Here is a 14,128-nt window from a genome sequence, read left to right as displayed (position 1 = left end):
GCAGAGAAAGATCCTTGAGTTGTAAACACAAGGTTGTCCTTATTTAATTGAAGGATCAATTCTCCTCTGTCCACATCAATCACAGCTCTTGCTGTGGCTAGGAAAGGTCTTCCTAGGATGATGGATTCATCCTCTTCCTTTCCAGTGTCTAGGACTATGAAATCAGCAGGGATGTAAAGGCCTTCAACCTTTACTAATACGTCCTCTACTTGTCCATAAGCCTGTTTTCTTGAATTGTCTACCATCTCTAATGAGATTTTAGCAGCTTGCACCCCATAGATTCCCAGTTTCTCTATTACAGAGAGAGGCATGAGGTTTATCCCTGAACCAAGGTCACACAGAGCCTTAAAGATCATGGTGCCTATGGTACAAGGTATTATGAACTTTCCAGGATCCTGTTTCTTCTGAGGCAATGTCAGTTGATCCAAATCACTTAGTTCAATGGTGAACAAGGGAGGTTCATCTTCCCAAGTCTCAATACCACATAATTTGGCATTCAGCTTCATGATTGCACCATGGAACTTGGCAGCTTGCTCTTTAGTGACATCTTCATTCTCTTCAGAAGAATACTCATCAGAGCTTATGAAGGGCATAAGGAGATTCAATAGAATCTCTATGGTCTCTAGATGAGCCTCAGATTCCTTAGGTTCCTCAGAGGGAAGCTCCTAATTGATCACTGGAAGTCCCAGGAGGTCTTCCTCCTTGGGATTCATGTTCTTCTCCTCTCTTGTGGGTTCGGCCATGGTAATTAATTCAATGGCCTTGCACTCTCCTTTTGGATTTTCTTCTGTATTACTTGGGAGAGTACTAGGAGGGATTTCAGTGATCCTTTTACTCAGCTGGCCCACTTGTGCTTCCAAATTTCTAATGGAAGACCTTGTTTCATTCATGAAACTCACAGTGGCCTTAGATAGATCAGAGACTAAATTTGTTAAGCTAGATGGATTCTGCTCAGAATTCTCTATCTGTTGCTGAGTGGATGGTGGAAAAGGCTTGCTATTGCTAAACCTGTTTCTTCCACCATTATTAAAGCCTTGTTGAGGCCTTTGATCCTTCCATGAGAGATTTTGATGATTTCTCCATGATGAATTATAGGTGTTCCCATAAGGTTCACCTAAGTAATTCACCTCTGCTATTGCAGGGTTTTCAGGATCATAAGCTTCTTCTTCATAAGAAGCCTCTTGAGTACTGTTGGATGCAGCTTGCATTCCATTCAGACTCTGAGAAATCATATTGACTTGCTGAGTCAATATTTTATTCTGAGCCAATATGGCATTCAGAGTATCAACTTCAAGAACTCCCTTCTTCTGAGGCGTCCCATTACTCACAGGATTCCTCTCAGAAGTGTACATGAATTGGTTATTAGCAACCATGTCAATGAGTTCTTGAGCTTCTGCAGGCGTTTTCTTTAGGTGAATGGACCCACCTGCAGAAGTATCCAATGACATCTTAGATAGCTCAGATAAACCATCATAGAATATATCCAGGATGGTCCATTTTGAAAGCATGTCAGAAGGACACTTTTTGGTCAGCTGTTTGTATCTTTCCTAAGCTTCATAGACGGATTCACCTTATTTTTGTCTGAATGTTTGAACATCAGCTCTAAGCTTGCTCAGCTTTTGAGGAGGAAAGAACTTGGCTAAGAAAGCCGTGACCAACTTATCCCAAGAGTTCAGGCTGTCTTTAGGTTGAGAGTCCAACCATATTCTAGCTCTGTCTCTTACAGCAAAAGGGAAAAGCATGAGCCTGTAGACTTCAGGATTTACTCCATTAGTCTTAACAGTATCACAGATCTGCAAGAATTCAGTTAAGAACTGAAAAGGATCTTAAGATGGAAGTCCATGAAACTTGCAGTTCTGCTGCATCAGAGAAACTAGCTGAGGTTTCAGCTCAAAATTATTTGCTCCAATGGTAGGAATGGAGATGCTTCTTCCATGTAAATTGGAATTAGGTGCAGTGAAGTCACCAAGCATCCTCCTTGCACTATTGTTGTTGGGTTCGGCTGCCATCTCCTTTACTTGTTCAAAATTTTCAATAAGGTTGTCTCTGGATTGTTGTAATTTAGCTTCTCTTAGTTTTCTCTTCAGAGTCCTTTCAGGTTCTGGATCAGCTTCAACAAGAATGCCTTTTTCTTTGTCCCTGCTCATAAGAAAGAGAAGAGAAAAGGAAAAGAAGAGGAATCCTCTATGTCATAGTAAAGAGGTTCCTTATTGTTAGTAGAAGAAGAAAAGAAGGGAATTAATTCGAACACAGATAGAAGAGGGGGTTCGAATTTGGTGAGTGATGTGAGGAAGAGATGTTAGTAGATGAATAAATAAATAGAATAAGATGAGAGAGGGAAAATTTCGAAAATAATTTTTGAAAAAGAGTTAGTGATTTTCGAAAATAGTTTTTTGAAAAATGTTAGTAATTTTCGAAAATTTTTTAAAATCAAAGATTAAAATAATTAGTTAATTAAAAAGAAGTTTTGAAAAAGAGAGGGAGATATTTTCGAAAATTAGAGAGAGAGAGTTAGTTAGGTGGTTTTGAAAAAGGTAAGAAACAAACAAAAAGTTAGTTAGTTAGTTCAAACAAATTTTGAAAATCAATTTTGAAAAGATAAGAAGATAAGAAGTTAGAAAAGATATTTTGAAATCAAATTTTTGAAAAAGGTAAGATAAGAAGATATTTTTTTTGAAAAGATATGATTGAAATTAATTTTTGAAAAAGATTTGATTTTTTAAAATCACAATTAATGACTTGATTCACAAGAAATCACAAGATGTGATTTTAGAACTCAAAGTTTGAATCTTTCTTAACAAGTAAGTAACAAACTTGAAATTTTTTAATCAAAACATTAATTGTTATTGTTATTTTCGAAAATTTGATATAAAAATAAGAAAAAGATTTTTGAAAAATATTTTTAAGATTTTTGAAAATAACTAAGAAAAATGAAAAAGATTTGATTTTTGAAAAAGATTTTGAAAAAGATAAGATTTTTAAATTGAAAATTTGATTTGACTCATAAAAACAACTAGATTTTAAAAATTTTGAGAAAGTCAAATCTATTTTTCGAATTTATGAGAGAAAAAGGGAAAGATATTTTTTTGATTTTTGAATTTTTTTTTATGAGAGAGAAAAACAAGAAAAATGATGCAATGCATGAGAATTTTAGATCAAAACATGTGATGCATGCAAGAATGCTATGAATGTCAAGATGAACACCAAGAACACTTTGAAGATCATGATAAACATCAAGAACACATTTTTGAAAAATTTTTAATGCAAAGAAAACATGCAAGACACCAAACTTAGAATTCTTTAATGCTTAGACATAAAGAATTCAGAAATGCATACGAAAAACAAGAAAAGACACAAGACATACAAATGCAAAGATCAAACAAGAAGACTTACCAAGAACAACTTGAAGATCATGAAGAACACTATGAATGCATGAAAATTTTCGAAAAATGCAAAATGAATATGCAATTGACACCAAACTTATAACATGACACATGACTCAAACAAGAAACATGAAAAATATTTTTGATTTTTATGATTTTATGAATTTTTTTGTATTTTCTTTTAAATTTTTTTCGAAAATCATTTTGAAAAAAGAAAAATAGGGATTCAAAATTTTTAATATGAATTCCAGGAATCTTATGCTCTAAAGCTCTAATCAAAGGGTCAGGCATGGCTTAATAGCCAGCCAAGCTTTAGTATGTAACTCAGACATGACACGCCTAACATGCCCTACAGTCGTGGCTTTACAGCCAACCAGGCTTCAACATGCTTTATGAAACACTAGAATTCATTCTTAAAAATTCTGAAGAAAATTATATTTTTGAAAACATTTTTTTTCGAAAACAAAGGAGAAAATTTTGAAAGATTTTTGAAAAATTTTTTGAAAATAAAACAAAAAGAAAATTACCTAATCTGAGCAACAAGATGAACCGTCAGTTGTCCAAACTCGAACAATCCCCGGCAACGGCGCCAAAAACTTGGTATGCGAAATTGTTACTCAGGTTGTGAATTGTTGTTCGAAATTGATTTCCTGGCAATGGCACCAAAAACGGATACACAGAACCATGGTCTAAACATATCTTCACAACTTCGCATAACTAACCAGCAAGTGCACTGGGTCGTCCAAGTAATAAACCTTACGTGAGTAAGGGTCGAATCCCACGGAGATTGTTGGTATGAAGCAAGCTATAGTCACCTTGTAAATCTCAGTCAGGCAGATATAAAATAGTAATGGGGTTTTCGAAAATAAGTAATAAAAGAAGGATAGAAATACTTATGTAAATCATTGGTGAGAATTTCAGATAAGCGTATGGAGATACAATCGTTCCTCTGAACCTCTGCTTTCCTGCTGTCTTCATCCAATCAGTCTTACTCCTTTCTATGGCTGGCTTTATGTAAGGATGTCACCGGTGCCACTGGCTACTTTCAATCCTCTCGGGAAAATCGTCCAAATGCTCTGTCACAGCACGGCTAATCGTCTGGAGGCATCACCCTTGTCGTTGGTTGCATCCTATTCCTCTCTGTGAAAATGGTCCGATGCGCTGTCACTGCATGGCTAATCATCATGGAGGTTCTCGATCATACTGGAATAGAATTTACTATCCTTTTGCGTCTGTCACTACGCCCAGCACTCGCGAGTTTTGAGTTCGTCACAGTCATTCAATCCCAGAGTCTTACTCGGAATACCACGGACAAGGTTTAGACTTTCTGAACTCTCATGAATGCCGCCATCAATCTAGCTTATACCACGAAGATTCTAATTTAGAGATCTAAGAGATACTCATTCAATCTAATGTAGAACGGAAGTGGTTGTCAGGCACGCGTTCATAGGGAATGATGATGATTGTCACGTTCATCACATTCAGGTTGAAGTGCGAATGAATATCTTAGAAGCGAAATAAGATGAATTGAATAGAAAACAATAGTACTTTGCATTAATCTTTGAGGAACAACAGAGCTCCACACCTTAATCTGTGGAGTGTAGAAACTCTACCGTTTGAAAATGCATAAGTGAAACGTTCAGGCATGGCCGAATGGCCAGCCCCTCTGATCTAAGAACCAGGCGTCCAAAGATCAAAAGATAATCCAAAGATGTCTAATACAATAGTAAAAAGTCCTATTTATAATAAACTAGCTACTAGGGTTTACAGAAGTAAGTAATTGATGCATAAATCCACTTCCGGGGCCCACTTGGTGTGTGCTTGGGCTGAGCTTGAATGTTACACGAGCAGAGGCTCTTTCTGGAGTTGAACGCCAGGTTGTAACGTATTTCTGGTGTTCAACTCTGGTTTGTGACTTGTTTCTGGCGTTTAACTCTAGACAGCAGCGTAGAACTGGCGTTCAACGCCCTTTTACGTCGTATAAAATCGGCCAAAGTATAGACTATTATACATTGCTGGAAAGCCCTGGATGTCTACTTTTCAACGCAATTGGAAGCGCGCCATTTTGAGTTTTCTAGCTCCAGAAAATCCACTTTGAGTGCAGGGAGGTCAGAATCCAACAGCATCAGCAGTCCTTCTTCAACCTCTGAATCTGATTTTTGCTCAAGTCCCTCAATTTCAGCCAGAAAATACCTGAAATCACAGAAAAACACACAAACTCATAGTAAAGTCCAGAAATGTGAATTTAACATAAAAACTAAGGAAAAATCCCTAAAAGTAACTAGATCCTACTAAAAACATACTAAAAACAATGCCAAAAGGCGTATAAATTATCTGCTCATCACAACACCAAACTTAAATTGTTGCTTGTCCCCAAGCAACTGAAAATCAAATAGGATAAAAAAAAGAGAATATACTATAAATTCCAAACTATCAGTGAAACATAGCTCTAATCAGATGAGCGGGACTTGTAGCTTTTTGCCTCTTGAATAGTTTTGGCATCTCACTTTATCCATTGAGGTTCAGAATGATTGGCATCTATAGGAACTCAGAGTTCAAATAATGTTATTGACTCTCCCAGTTCAGTATGATGATTCTTGAACACAGCTATTTTATGAGTCTTGGCCGTGGCCCTAAGCACTTTGTTTTCCAGTATTACCACTGGATACATAAATGCCACAGACACATAATTGGGTGAACCTTTTCAGATTGTGACTCAGCTTTGCTAGAGTCTCCAATTAGAGGTGTCCAGGGTTCTTAAGCACACTCCCTTTTTTTTTTTTGCTTTGGACCTTGACTTTAACCGCTCAGTCTCAAGTTTTCACTTGACACCTTCACGCCACAAGCACATGGTTAGGGACAGCTTGGTTTAGCCGCTTAGACCAGGATTTTATTCCTTTAGGCACTCCTATCCACTGATGCTCAAAGCCTTGGGATCCTTTTTATTTACCCTTGCCTTTTGGTTTTAAGGGCTATTGGCTTTTTTCTCTTGCCTCTTGGTTTTAAGAGCTTTTGGCTTTTTCTGCTTGCTTTTTCTTTTTTCTTTCTATTTTTTTCTGCAAGCTTTGTTCTTTGCTTCTTTTTCTTGATTCAAGAATCATTTTTATGATTTTTCAGATTATCATATAACATGTCTCTTAGTCATCATTCTTTCAAGAGCCAACATATTTAACATTCTTAAACAACAACTTCAAAAGACATATGCACTGTTCAAGCATTCATTCAGAAAACAAGAAGCATTGTCACCACATCAATATAATTAAGCTAAGTTCAAGGATAAATTCAAAACTCATGTACTTCTTGTTCTTTTGAATTAAAACATTTTTCATTTAAGAGAGGTGATGGATTCATAGGACATTCATAACTTTAAGACATAGTTACTAACTACTACTGATCATGTAATGAAGACACAAACATAGATAAGCACATAACATAGAAAATGAAAAACAGAAGAAATAAGAATAAGGAATGAATCCACCTTAGTGATGGTGGCGTTTCCTTCTTGAGGAACCAATGATGTCCTTGAGCTCTTCTATGTCTCTTCCTTGTCTTTGTTGCTCCTCCCTCATTGCTTTTTGATCTTCTCTAATTTCATGAAGGTTGATGGAGTGCTCTTGATGTTCCACCCTTAATTGTCCCATGTTGGAACTTAATTCTCCTAGGGAGGTATTGATTTGCTCCCAATAGTTTTGTGGAGGAAAATGCATTTGAGGCATCTTCGGGATCTCATGGTGATGAGATTCATGCGCCTCTTGAGCTCCATGAATGGGCTCTCTTGCTTGCTCCATCTTTTTCGTAGTGATGGGCTTCTCTTCCTCAATGGGAATGTCTCCTTCTATGGAAGCTCCAGCTGAGTAACATAGATGGCAAATAAGATGAGGAAAAGCTAGCCTTGCCATGGGGGATGACTTTTCGGCTATTTTGTAGAGTTCAAGGGAGATGACTTCATGAACTTCTACTTCCTCCCCAATCATGATGCTATGGATCATGATGGCCCGATCCACAGTAACTTCAGATCGGTTGCTAGTGGGGATGATGGAGCGTTGGATGAACTCCCACCATCCTCTAGCCACAGGCTTGAGGTCCAGTCTTCTTAGTTGAACCAGCTTGCCTTTGGAGTCAATCTTCCATTGAGCTCCTTCCACACATATGTCCATAAGGACTTGGTCCAACCTTTGATTAAAGTTGACCCTTCTAGTGTAGGGGCGTACATCTCCTTGCATCATAGGCAAGTTAAACGCCAACCTCACATTTTCCGGACTAAAATCTAGGTATTTCCCCCGAACCATTGTAATATAATTCTTTGGATTCGGGTTCTTACTTTGATCATGGTTCTTAGTGATCCATGCATTGGCATAGAACTCTTGAACCATTAAGATACCGACTTGTTGGATGGGGTTTGTTAGAACTTCCCAACCTCTTCTTTGGATTTCATGTCGGATCTCCGGATACTCATTTCTCTTGAGTTTGAAAGGGACCTCGTGGATCACCTTCTTCTTGGCCACAACATCATGGAAGTGGTCTTGATGGGCTTTGGAGATGAACCTTTCCATCTCCCATGACTCGGAGGTGGAAGCTTTTGTCTTCCCATTTCCTTTTCTAGAGGATTCTCCGGTCTTCAGTGCCATCAATGGTAATGGAAAAACAAAAAGCTTATGCTTTTACCACACCAAACTTAGAATTTTGCTCGCCCTCGAGCAAGAGAAGAAAGAATAGATGAAGAAGAAGAAGAAATAGAGGAGAGGGAGAAGGGGTTGTGTTTCGGCCAAGAAGAGAAGAGAGGGTTGTGTTGTGTGAAAATGAGGAAGAATGGAGGGTTATATATAGGGATGGGAGGAGGGGTGAAGGTTCGGCCATTTAGGGTGGGTTTGGGTGGGAAATTGATTTTGAATTTTGAAGGTAGGTGGAGTTTATGAGGTAGGTTTATGGGGAAGAGAGATTGAGGTGATTGGTGAAGGGTTTTGGGGAAGAGTGTTTATAGGATTGTGTGAAAGAGGGGTGAGAAGAAGTGAGTGGAGGTAGGTGGGGATCCTGTGGGGTCCACAGATCCTGAGGTGATCCTGTGGGGTCCACAGATCCTGAGGTGTTCAAGGATTTACAACCTTGCACCAAATTAGGCATGTAAAATGCCCTTGCACACAACTCTGGGCGTTCAGTGCCAGGTTGGTGCTTGTTCTGGGCGTTCAGCGCCAGCTCTCCTCCAGGGTGCATTTCTTGCGTTCAAACGCCCAGATGCTGCCCATTTCTGGCGTTCAGCGCCAGAACCATGCTCTGTTCTGGCGTTGAATGCCCAAAACATGCTTCTTACTGGCGTTTAAACGCCAGTAAGGTCTTCCTCCAGGGTGTGATTTTTCTTCTGCTATTTTTGATTCCGTTTTCAATTTTTATATTTATTTTGTGACTCCACATGATCATGAACCTATAAAGACATATAACTAAGAAAAATATAGTTAGATAAATAAAAATTTGGTTGCCTCCCAACAAGCGCTTCTTTAATGTCAATAGCTTGACAGTGGGCTCTCATGGAGCCTCACAGATGTGCAGAGCTTTGTTGAGACCTCCCAACACCAAACTTAGAGTTTGGATATGGGGATTTGACACCAAACTTAGAGTTTGGTTGTGGCCTCCCAACACCAAACTTAGAGTTTGACTGTGGGGGCTTTGTTTGACTCTGCTTTGAGAGAAGCTTTTTATGCTTCCTCTCCATGGATGCAGAGAGAGATCCTTGAGTTATAAACATAAGGTTGTCCTTATTTAATTGAAGGATCAATTCTCCTCTGTCCACATCAATCACAGCTCTTGCTGTGGCTAGGAAAGGTCTTCCTAGGATGATGGATTCATCCTCTTCCTTTCCAGTGTCTAGGACTGTGAAATCAGCAGGGATGTAAAGGCCTTCAACCTTTACTAATACGTCCTCTACTTGTCCATAAGCCTGTTTTCTTAAATTGTTTGCCATCTCTAATGAGATTTTAGCAGCTTGCACCCCATAGATTCCCAGTTTCTCTATTACAGAGAGAGGCATGAGGTTTATCCCTGAACCAAGGTCACACAGAGCCTTAAAGATCATGGTGCCTATGGTACAAGGTATTATGAACTTTCCAAGATCCTGTTTCTTCTGAGGCAATGTCAGTTGATCCATATCACTTAGTTCATTGGTGAACAAGGGAGGTTCATCTTCCCAAGTCTCAATACCAAATAATTTGGCATTCAGCTTCATGATTGCACCAAGGAAATTGGCAGCTTGCTCTTTAGTAACATCTTCATTCTCTTCAGAAGAAGAATACTCATCAGAGCTTATGAAGGGCATAAGGAGGTTCAATGGAATCTCTATGGTCTCTAGATGAGCCTCAGATTCCTTAGGTTCCTCAGAGGGAAGCTCCTTATTAATCACTGGACGTCCCAGGAGGTCTTCCTCCTTAGGATTCACGTTCTTCTCCTCTCTTGTGGGTTTAGCCATGGTAATTAATTCAATGGCCTTGCACTCTCCTTTTGGATTTTCTTATGTATTGCTTGGGAGAGTACTAGGAGGGATTTCAGTGATCCTTTTACTCAGCTGGCCCACTTGTGCTTCCAAATTTCTAATGGAATACCTTGTTTCATTCATGAAACTCACAGTGGCCTTAGATAGATCAGAGACTAAATTTGCTAAGCTAGATGGATTCTGCTCAGAATTCTCTGTCTGTTGCTGAGTGGATGGTGGAAAGGGCTTGCTATTGTTAAACCTATTTCTTCCACCATTATTAAAGCCTTGTTGAGGCCTTTGATCCTTCCATGAGAGATTTGGATGATTTCTCCATGATGGATTATAGGTGTTCCCATAAGGTTCACCTAAGTAATTCACCTCTGCTATTGCAGGGTTTTCAGGATCATAAGCTTTTTCTTCATAAGAAGCCTCTTGAGTACTGTTGGATGCAGCTTGCATTCCATTCAGACTCCGAGAAATCATATTGACTTGCTGAGTCAATATTTTGTTCTGAGCCAATATGGCATTTAGAGTATCAACTTCAAGAACTCCCTTCTTCTGAGTCGTCCCATTACTCACAGGATTCCTCTCAGAAGTGTACATGAACTGGTTATTAGCAACCATGTCAATGAGTTCTTGAGCTTCTGCAGGCGTTTTCTTTAGGTGAATGGACCCACCTGCAGAAGTATCTAATAACATCTTTTATAGCTCAGATAAACCATCATAGAATATATCCAGGATGGTCCATTCTGAAAGCATATCAGAAGGACACTTTTTGGTCAGCTGTTTGTATCTTTCCCAAGCTTCATAGAGGGATTCACCTTCTTTTTGTCTGAATGTTCGAACATCAGCTCTAAGTTTGCTCAGCTTTTGAGGAGGAAAGAACTTGGCTAAGAAAGCCATGACCAGCTTATCCCATGAGTTCAGGCTGTCTTTAGGTTGAGAGTCCAACCATATTCTAGCTCTGTCTCTTACAGCAAAAGGAAAAAGCATGAGCCTGTAGACTTCAGGATTTACTCCATTAGTCTTAACAGTATCACAGATCTGCAAGAATTCAGTTAAGAACTAAAAAGGATCTTCAGATGGAAGTCCATGAAACTTGCAGTTCTGCTGCATCAGAGAAACTAGCTGAGGTTTCAGCTCAAAAGTGATTGCTCCAATGGTAGGAATGGAGATGCTTCTTTCATGTAAATTGGAATTAGGTGTAGTGAAGTGATGAGCGGATAATTTATACGCTTTTTGACATTGTTTTTAGTATGTTTTTAGTAGGATCTAGTTACTTTTAGGGATGTTTTTAATAGATTTTGTGTTAAATTCACATTTCTGGACTTTACTATGAGTTTGTGTGTTTTTCTGTGATTTCAGGTATTTTCTGGCTGAAATTGAGGGACTTGAGCAGAAATCAGATTCAGAGGTTGAAAAAGGACTGCTGATGCTGTTGGATTCTGACCTCCCTGCACTCAAAGTGGATTTTCTGGAGCTACAGAACTCGAAATGGCGCGCTTCCAATTGCGTTGGAAATTAGACATCCAGGGCTTTCCAGCAATGTATAATAGTCCATACTTTGGCCAAGAATTGACGACGTAAACTGGCGTTCAACGCCAGCCTTCTGCCCAAATCTGGTGTCCAGCGCCAGAAAAGGATCCAAAACCAGAGTTGAACGCCCAAACTGGCACAGAAACTGGCGTTCAACTCCACAAATGGCCTCTGCACTTGCTACACTTAAGCTCAGCCCAAACACACACCAAGTGGGCCCCGGAAGTGGATTTATACATCAATTACTTACTCATGTAAACCCTAGTGACTAGTTTATTATAAATAGGACCTCTTACTATTGTATTAGACATCTTTGGACGCCTGGTTCTTAGATCAGAGGGGCTGGCCATCTCGGCCATGCCTGGACCTTCACTTATGTATTTTCAACGGTAGAGTTTCTACACTCCATAGATTAAGGTGTAGAGCTCTGCTGTTCCTCAAAGATTAATGCAAAGTACTACTGTTTTCTATTCAATTCTTCTTATTTCGTTTCTAAGATATCCATTCGCACCCAAGAACGTGATGAAGGTGATGATTATGTGTGACGCTCATCATCCTTCTCCCTTATGAACGCGTGCCTGACAAACACTTCCGTTCTACATGAATTAAGCTAGAATGAGTATCTCTTAGATCTCCTAACCAGAATCTTCGTGGCGTAAGCTAGAATGATGGCGGCATTCAAGAGAATCCGGAAGGTCTAAACCTTGTCTGTGGTATTCTGAGTAGCAATGATTGAATGACTGTGACGAGCTTCAAACTCGCGAGTGCTGGGCATTAGTGACAGACGCAAAAGGAGGGTGAATCCTATTCCAGCATGATCGGGAACCGACAGATGAATAGCCGTGCCGTGACAGGGTGCGTGAGCATAAGATTCACTGAGAGGAGGGGATGTAGCCACTGACAAGGGTGATGCCCTTGCATACAGCCAGCCATGGAAAGGAGTAAGACTGATTGGATGAAGATAGCAGGAAAGCAGAGGTTCAGAGGAACGAAAAGCATCTCCATTCGCTTATCTGAAATCCCTGCCAATGAATCTACATAAGTATCTCTATCCCTTTTATTGTTCATTTTAATCTAATAAAATATCATGTTTAAATCCGCCTGACTGAGATTTGCAAGGTGACCATAGCTTGCTTCAAGCCAACAATCTCTGTGGGATCGACCCTTACTCACGTAAGGTTTATTACTTGGACGACCCAGTACACTTGCTGGTTAGTTGAACGGAGTTGTGTCCACACATAGTAAAGAGCCATAATAATGATTCCATACAATTATATATTGTTACTCTACAAAGAACATGGAACACAATTTCGTCCACCAAGTTTTTGGCGCCGTTGCCGGGGATTGTTTGAGTTTGGACAACTGACGGTTCATCTTGTTGCTCAGATTAGGTAATTTTCTTTTTGCTTTGTATTCAAAAATTTTTCAAAAAGCTTTCAAAAATTTTTCTTTTGTTTTCGAAAAAAAAAAGATAAAATAAAATAAAATAATAAAAATAATGTTTTCAAAAATAAATTATTCTATGGCTTCAAGATTTTTAAGAATGAATTCTAGTGTTTCATGAAACATGTTGAATCCTATTTGGCTGTAAAGCCATACCCAAACTGCTTTGGGATTGGTATTCAACTAATCACTCCAGTCCATGTAATTATATGCTAAAGCTTAGCTGGCTATTAAGCCATGCCTGACCCTTTGATTGGAGCTTTAGAGCATAAGATTCCTGGAATTCATATTAAAAATTTTGGAATCCTTATTTTTCTTTTTCAAAATAATTTTTCGAAAAATATAAAATAAAAATCCAAAAAAATTTACAAAATCACAAAAATAAAAAATATTTCATGTTTTTTGTTTGAGTCTTGAGTCATATCATAAGTTTGGTGTCACTTGCATATGCATCTTGCATTTTTTCGAAAATATCATGCATTCATAGTGTTCTTCATGATCTTCAAGTTGTTCTTGGTAAGTCTTCTTGTTTGATCTTGATGATTTTTTGTTTTGTGTCTTTTCATGTTTATCATATGCATTCTTGAATTCTTAGTGCGTAAGCATTAAAGAATTCTAAGTTTGGTGTCTTGCATGTTTTCTTTGCATTAAAAGTTTTTCAAAATTGTGTCTATGATGTTCATCTTGGCATTCAAAGTGTTCTTGGTGTTCATCTTGACATTCATAGCATTCTTGCATGCATCACATGTTTTGATCTAAAAATTTCATGCATTGCATAATTTTCATGTTTTTCATAAAAGTTTCAAAAATCAAAAAAAAAAAATATCTTTCCCTTTTTCTCTCATCAAATTCGAAAATTTGAGTTGACTTTTTCAAAAATTTTTAAAATCAAGTTGTTGCCAATGAGTCAAATCAAATTTTCAATTTGAAAATCATATCTTTTTCAAAATCTTTTTTTAAAAATCAAATCTTTTTCAAAATTCTTAGTTATTTTCGAAAATTCCAAAAATATTTTTCAAAAATCTTTTTCTTATTTTTGTACCAAATTTTCGAAAATAACATAATCAATTAATGTTTTGATTCAAAAATTTGAAGTTTGTTACTTTCTTGTTAAGAAAAATTCAAACTTTAAGTTCTAGAATCATATCTTGTGATTTCTTATGAATCAAGTCATTAATTGTGATTTTAAAAAAATCAAATCTTTTTCAAAACTACTTTCAATTATATCTTTTCAAAAATATCTTCTTATCTTATCTTTTTCAAAAATATCTTTTCAAAATATCTTTTCTAACTTCCTAACTTC

At 38.0% G+C, this 14,128-nt stretch overlaps 1 non-coding gene across 1 annotated transcript; it reads left to right on the top strand.

Moving 5' to 3' along the window:
• The first annotated feature begins 10,599 nt into the window (after positions 1-10,599).
• Positions 10,600-10,707, top strand: LOC148555246 (small nucleolar RNA R71). Its single transcript, XR_015887965.1, has one exon. It is a non-coding gene; the product is annotated as a small nucleolar RNA R71 (small nucleolar RNA).
• The last annotated feature ends 3,421 nt before the right edge of the window (positions 10,708-14,128 follow it).

Source organism: Arachis ipaensis, chromosome B6, assembly GCF_059453495.1.
Source record: "Arachis ipaensis isolate K30076 ecotype BB chromosome B6, ASM5945349v1, whole genome shotgun sequence".
Lineage (NCBI taxonomy): Eukaryota > Viridiplantae > Streptophyta > Magnoliopsida > Fabales > Fabaceae > Arachis > Arachis ipaensis.
The sequence above is the reverse complement of the archived record's forward strand: the minus strand, read 5'-3'. Positions and strand labels throughout refer to the sequence as shown.